The sequence below is a fragment of the Poecilia latipinna genome, unplaced genomic scaffold (assembly GCF_001443285.1).
Source record: "Poecilia latipinna isolate Pla-1442-1.1 unplaced genomic scaffold, P_latipinna-1.0 Scaffold223, whole genome shotgun sequence".
Taxonomy (NCBI): Eukaryota; Metazoa; Chordata; class Actinopteri; order Cyprinodontiformes; family Poeciliidae; genus Poecilia; species Poecilia latipinna.
The window spans coordinates 165,199-172,543 of record NW_015112839.1 but is presented as its reverse complement, the minus strand read 5'-3'; positions in this window follow the sequence as shown (position 1 = coordinate 172,543).

Genomic DNA, 7,345 nt, shown 5'->3' with positions numbered 1-7,345 from the left:
TTATATATATATATATATATATATATATATAATAATAATAATAATAATAACTGGCTAACTTTATTAAATTCACTCCAATCAGGCTAAGACTTTTGTGCTGCTTCATAACAGGTAACCCAAAGAACATCTTACACCCAGCAGAACCTGGAGATTATGAGCAAGAATTGAGTAAAACAGCTGCTGCCACTGATTGAAATTATTCCTTTGTTAGAATAGCAGTCCTGATGTTAAGTACAGCTCAGCAAGTGAATTTAAATATTTTATCAGCTCCCACTTTGAACATCTAGCTTTGTTTCTTTGGAATAAATGAATACATTTAGTATCTGGTAGAACAAGAGCTGTCAAAGTTTCCTCTGAGACTTTGAGACGACACGCCAACCCACCTTGGCCCAGTGTGGATGATCCCCGTGTCAAAATGCCTGACACATCTTCAGAAGTTCTTTGCGAGTACAACTTCTACGTAACAGCGAGATTTCAAATAGTTACACCACAAGCTGTGATCGTAGACACAACTGCCTGTGTAAATGATGAATCTTTACAAAGAGGCCCTTCACATCCCAGGAGATGTCCTCATGTTCGAGAAGACTGAGGTAACGCAGAGGACAAACCGAATTCAGTCACTCTATCTTCTCTCTATTCTATATTTATAGTTCAGTTGCATTAAAAAGTTTAAAGGCACATCTATGAATGGATAAATGTCTTTGATCACCTAAATATAATGCAAAGAGATAATTATATGTACTTTTTTTCCCTGTCTGTTCATATATATGCCACTGTTTTTCTTATGAACATTGTAGTTGGTATCAAAGAGCCTGTTTCCTACAAGAAAGCTTTGTGTTGCTCTTTAGTCTGCAATTTGTCATTGGGATATTTAGATATGGTTTCTCTTATTGCAACTGGCACCAACAGTATGTGATCTCAAAAAGTGGTTTTGCTTTGTATCTCACTTTGTCCTTTTTCTCTTAAATTTTATGCTTGAAATCCAGAAGTAGATCAGAGGTGGGTTCATGTCAACATTACCAAACCTGCATCCTTTTACTTACTTTAAACAGCCATCAGGCGAGCTGCAGCTCACCTTTCACATTTTCACCTAATTTCCCCTTTTGATTTTGTCAAATAGATTATGATTTTTATAAGTGACGAAGATAAAAGTGTAAAGAGCTTTTGCAAAATCCTGTAAATGAACTTGAACTTTCGCATCTTGGCATGCCAAAATGTCACACTTCAACTTCAACAGCCAGCTATACCCATCCAGAGGCTGGATGTTTTAGCCATTCTTCTCTGCAAAACAGCTCAGGCTGGCTCAGATTGAATGGAAAACATCTGTGAATCACACTTTTCAAGTCTTTTCAAGATCCTCGGTTCACAATAGATCCTAAATGTGTGTAGATATAAATAATTTTAAATTAGCTCTGGCTTTACGTTCAGTGTGAACGGTGGACACGCTCACCCGGCTGATGTTATTTGCAGCCTCAAACAGAGCTTCTTCTGTGGTTTTTCTACATTTAGCTCAGTCTGTTTAATATTTATTTTTTAGTGTGATGTGTAAACTTTGGACAGAGTTTCTTATTGATTTATTAAATATTTATCAGTGTTAATATCCACTAACAAACGTCTGAAGCCTTCACAGAACATCTGTAATAATACTGAGGTCAAATTCCACACAGACAGACTTCGTGTAACAATTAGGTGTTTTCTGATGGTCGTTTGTTCTGCTTTGTTTTATCAGGGGTATCAGAGAAAAGAAGAACATATTTTCAGTCCACACTTTTCACATTTTTATTTTGAAAAAAAAATTGTAAGCTACATATAATTTTCTTCTACTTCATCACTGTGTACTACTTTGTGTCAGGATGGTTGCAATCTGACGAAACGGCGCATGTGTTTTTTTTTTTTTGGTTTTTTTTTCTAAGCATTGAAATATAATGGAGTGCAGTGAGGAGTAGGTTTACCTTTAACTGCTGATCACTTGTGCTCTCCCAGCTGACTTTGATGTGGGCTGCAATCCATGCTAGTCAATCACCAGGAACAATAAACTAAGTTGCTGCAGGCGTGACAGTGTGGAGAGCGTAGAGGAGCACGGTGGCTACTCGTCAGACTAATTAACCAAACAGACAGGGCCTGGCGCCATAACCCAAGACAATTCCAATCTAAGGGGCTGTAATTGAAGTGACAAGTTAATTACAGGGTGATATTATCGTGCGTTCCTTGTAACACCCTCCTGCACCCCCTCCCTGCGTCTCCCTCTCCACATGTCTCAGTCTTTCTCTGATTCTCTTAAAGCCCCTCTATCCCCCGTCTTCATATGTATTAATTAACAATGGTTGCCCAACAGGTTTTGAGCTTGCTCTCATGTCTCCCCCACCCCATCCCTTGCACTTCTGACCTTTTCACCTGCGCTGGATCCTTAATTAAACAGAAATAAGTCCACTTTGTCTCATTTTCCCCTTACAACATTCATGAACTTGCACTCTGTAGACTTGAAACTCGCAGCAGTGGCAGCGCCACCTCCACCGCAAGCCCCCCAGCTGAGTTCCCTCCGTCCGATCCCACCCAGCACCTCTGCGCACCTCTGTAATTAGCGTTAGCATCTTCTTTAAACAAGCTACATAAAGTTTAGTGGCGGGATTAAATCAGATCATTACCATAATATGGCTGTGCAATTTGCCCCTATCTCTCTTCTTTTCCGCCACATCAAAGCCCAGCGGAGCTCTGGTGTAATTGGGCCATGCCGCCTTGTCAAGATGATTCAGCCTGATGGCTCCTCTTCTCCCTGGAAAACCTCCTGGGCATGATAATTAATGGAGAAGAAAGTCAAGTCAACATGAAGAAGAAGAAGAAGAAGAAGGAGGAGAGAAAGGGAACTTTAAAAAAAAACTTTGGACAGCTCCACATGAATATTTCACACCTCTGACTTATTCAAAATTAACGTTATCAATTTGATGTATAATGGATATTAACTTTGTCAACTCTGTTTCCTTTTAATCCAGCAATGTTTTTCATGATGTTCCTCAATCTGTGACCTTATGAGTGGTGTCTAGTGATGTAAGTGAAGTGAAATCAAAGTTTGCTTGGCTCCTTGTGTCCCTTTCAGATCAGTGTTGTCATTTCTGTTGAGGCGTCGGTGTGAGGACAGCTGCCATTCACCGAGTTCGCCCTGATTAGGAAGCTGATTTCCCTTTGGAGCTAAAGTAACAAACAGATCCTTGTGTGATCCTTTTCAAATCGTCTCTGGAGACCAGAACCAGTGGCATTACAACCACCTCGGCGTCTTACACAAGATCAGTTTTCTTTGATAATTTACATCATTATGTCACCTTGTAGGAGGAATGCAAATTACAGGCCCGCTGTGCCTTTGTTGACACTCTTTGCCAGCACACTTTGGTAATAAATAAGGCCAGGCTTCAAACACAGACAGGTGCTGGGCGTCTAGCAACTCTCGCTATGAATATCCTGAGTGGAAAGTCAGCTCTGGTTGTTGTTGATTTGTTGCAAATTAGCACCATATGTTTTATCCTCGAGTTTACATATGAATGAGTGAAAACACGGCGGAGGAGGAGGACGGAGATGGGCGAGGGGGCTGAATATCGACGATTCTCTCTGCGCGCTCGGTCTGGGGCGAGATGTGAGGCGGGGGGGCGGAATGGTGGCTGCCATTCAAACGTCCATCATGCGTTCAGCCAGTAAGCGAGGAGAAACAATGAGGGTGACAGTTGGTGATGGAGACAGCTGGTTGTCCCGCTCGCCCCTGCCTGTGATCCAGGATGAGGTGACGCCGTGGCCAAAAAAAATGAAGAGACGTTGTAGTCTAATCAGAACAGTGGGCCAGACTCCCTGCCTGTGCCAACAGGAGACCAGTGCCACATGGACGCCCGGCTGGCACGTCAGACAATACCTTTGCTGTCACTGCGCCCCGCTACTCCTTCTTCCTCTTTCCATCTGCCCTTCTCTGAGTCCTCACCCACCAGTGCAGGGGGCTCTGGGGGTTGTCAGTTAAACCAAGTAACCTTTCTGCTCTTTCATTTCTTCCAGCCCAAATTTGAATATGAAAAGGGACTCTCTTACCCAGTCAAAGACCATCACTTTAATGACATTTGGCAGTCATTTGATTTATTAGGTTTTAGAGGGTGGAGAGAAGAAATCCACTAAATATTTCATATGCCATGCTAATCCTTGTAATATTGCCAGCTGAAGCCGTGTACCTGCATCGCTAAGACGTGAGGCACATGGATTTCTCAGAGTCAGATGGCTGGAAATGCCTGTGAGTCTACTGAATAATAAAATAGCAGTATTGAAATATTTAGACTTTGATTCCCATTAAAGGAATCTTTAAAACATGAGATTTACGTTTCAGGAAGAAAAGAAAAGTGATAGCAGAGGCAGCAATCACAACACACCTGCGTGCAGAAACCTTCAGCCAATCTGAATAACAGTCTCCCTCCACTGCGCTTCTAAAAAGTAAATTCGGAGAGACCCAAACGGCACGGGTTCAAACAAAGAGCAGGCTTCCAAGGTAGAACAAATGGCTCACAAGGAGCCGTTTGCGTGATGGCATGTGTTGTGTTTCCCCGGTTGATGTCGGGTGAAAGGCACAAGTGACGAGAGACCGGGCCTACACACATATAAAACATTCTGTGACAAAAGTAGCTTCAGAACTGGGAATGAAAGGAAATGAGGTGTCAGCAGTTTCATCCCACTCGCAACACTTCTCTCATCTCAGCCCTGTTTGACATTTCCACAGCTGCTCTGAGCAGTAAGCGTTGTACTGAGGATACCAGTGCCTCCCTTTGTTCACAGAGCTTTTTGTCCATTTGACTGTGTTCCAGAAAGTCTGAGAGAAGAGACAAAGACTGACAGAGACATAAACGGAAGCATGTGGTTGGGAATATCTACATCCTCAGACCTTGGGGCCTGCAGTTGGCTGACTGTATGCAGGGCCTGATGTGGAGGCGCTGAGGCAAATTTGCCACATGCTGCCTTCTTGCCTGTAATCTCAGGACACTTCGGTTTAAATTTGTCTCTCCCCACAAGTTCTTGGCAACCGCGACTCCCTCTTTTATATTTGACATTGACCTCGCTGTGACATCACCCCTCTGAGCACTGTGGCATCACTAACAGATATGATGAAAGAGGCCAATGGCAGGCCACCATGACTACGCACAAGGCAGCCGCCACTTTGAACTCCCTGCCTGCTTTTGTTTTCCCTGCAGTTTGCAAGCCCGGGTGGTCAAAGACATGCGCGTTTTGACATTACACGCGGCTTACATGTGGCCAGAGGCGGAGCGATGCACCACTACTTTGGTTGGGCCATGTCAAGGGATTTGCCACAAATATCCACGAACTGAAATAACAACAACCGTACTAGGGTACGTACGACAGATCTGAAATTTCATTTTTAACCAACCAAAACCAGCGTGCTTTTCCATTCTGTTCCACATAACTGCACTGCTGTAGGCTATTTGCAATATGCAATACCCAAAGGCTTTGGAGCTGGTAAGATGAGAATTTGTTCCGTTGACTAGAGAAGAGACTGTGATCTCACTTTTACCAGCACGATCCCTTACTTTGGGAATAAGCGTCACTGTCGCATGTGTCACATAATAGTACTGTTAGTAAGAATGAAGTCTGTGCTCACCTGCATTGCCTTCGAGATGAGGTGGCGTACATTAAATACAATGCAAATTTTATGTGGTAAACACAGTTCTTTCCTCATTAGCCGGTGGTTTCTCCCAGCTTATTACCGCACTCTTATCAGGGCCCCCAGGAAGCTGAAAGAAAAAGAAAACCCAGAGGAGGCCCTACTCCACATTTGCAGGGAGCAGTATCAAGGGTACTGATGTAGATGCGTGTGACATTGTGTATCTTTTGCTTGTCTTTTTGGTTTTCTTATGCAGATTTGAGCTCAATGTGTGCATGCACTTGGGTGCTCATGATGGAGCTGCAAGTTACACAAGCTAATCAGAGCTAGTGGGTGTGTAATTGGACATAACAGGCATCACTCGGGCAGAATGGGCGGGAAGAGTCAGTGTGGATCTTGAAGGACCAGCCAGCTAATTTGCACACACTGGTATTCCTGCGTTGACAACTGGAGGCAACTAAATGAGCCGGGGAGAGGCGAGCCAGACAGTATGCCACTGTGCACCCCCTTTGCTTGATTCGCCACCAGGGCTTCTGCACCCAGGTAGCACAATTACTGCCCATTCTATCTCCCTAAATTGTGAAGCGGAAAAGAAGTGACACGCATGAGGCGTGCATCACTGTAATCGAATCTAAATGAAGACTGTGCATAACCAGAGCTCCCACCTGAGACAGTGGGAGAGATGTGACCGCGCCAGCCTGTCAACACCGTGTCAACACACCCGTTCACAGCCCCGTCTGCATGCATAATCACACCGATCATTACAGTGTCAATGAAGATAATGCAAATATAAAGAGTGGAGGCAGGAAAGAGGAGGAAATGGAGTGTATCCGGCAATGGTTCAACTTACACTGTCGGTGTTGTGGTTTAGAGTACTGTAATGATAGGGAGGGAAGGTGTTCGGTTTAATTTTGATCAGCTGCACTGAGGTGACTTTACACCTGTTGGTATGAAGAGAACACCCATCACAACTACTACGTATCAGAGCCAAAATCTCATGCTTTATGGAATAAGCACCAATAGGTTCCAATGCCAAGGTGAAAAAAACTCAAGTTTAACTCATTTAAGTTTGTCCACTCACTCATTCTGTAAATAAGTCAGGAGTTAGGAACATCATTAGTGAAACGACATCAAGAGATCAAACCGTCATCACTAATGGAGACTGGTCGTAACCTAAACTGGATTGTGTCCAATTTTTGATGGGGAAAGTAGCTCATTATGTCAACGTACCTAAAGCTGATGTGCACTGTGACTGTGTCTAAATTTTACTAGTAATAAGGAGTTTTTAATATACACCACTCAACTGCATGTTACGATCTGAAAATAATGAGCTATATGCATAAAATTTGTCCGACTCCTGGTTTGACGCGCTCAGACTGTGACACGTGTAGCACAACTCATTGTGTGTGCTTGTATTATTAGCTGGCTAATAAGGTAACCTGTTAGTTACCTTAGTTTGAAATGCCAATTCCAAAAAATCCCTCTTGGTGATTTATGTTACGTTTTATTGTGTGCATATAGACCGCATCAGAGTATTGGCACTGCAAAGTGGTCTATGTATAGAAAATTGTGGTGTTAAGCATCTAAAACAACCCACTGGCTTTCAAAAGTAATGTCATTTAAAGTTATATTGATTTTTTTATTTTTATAGTATCAGTACAAGTATGTTCTGGTGCCATAGTGCAGCAATACATCTTATGAACCATT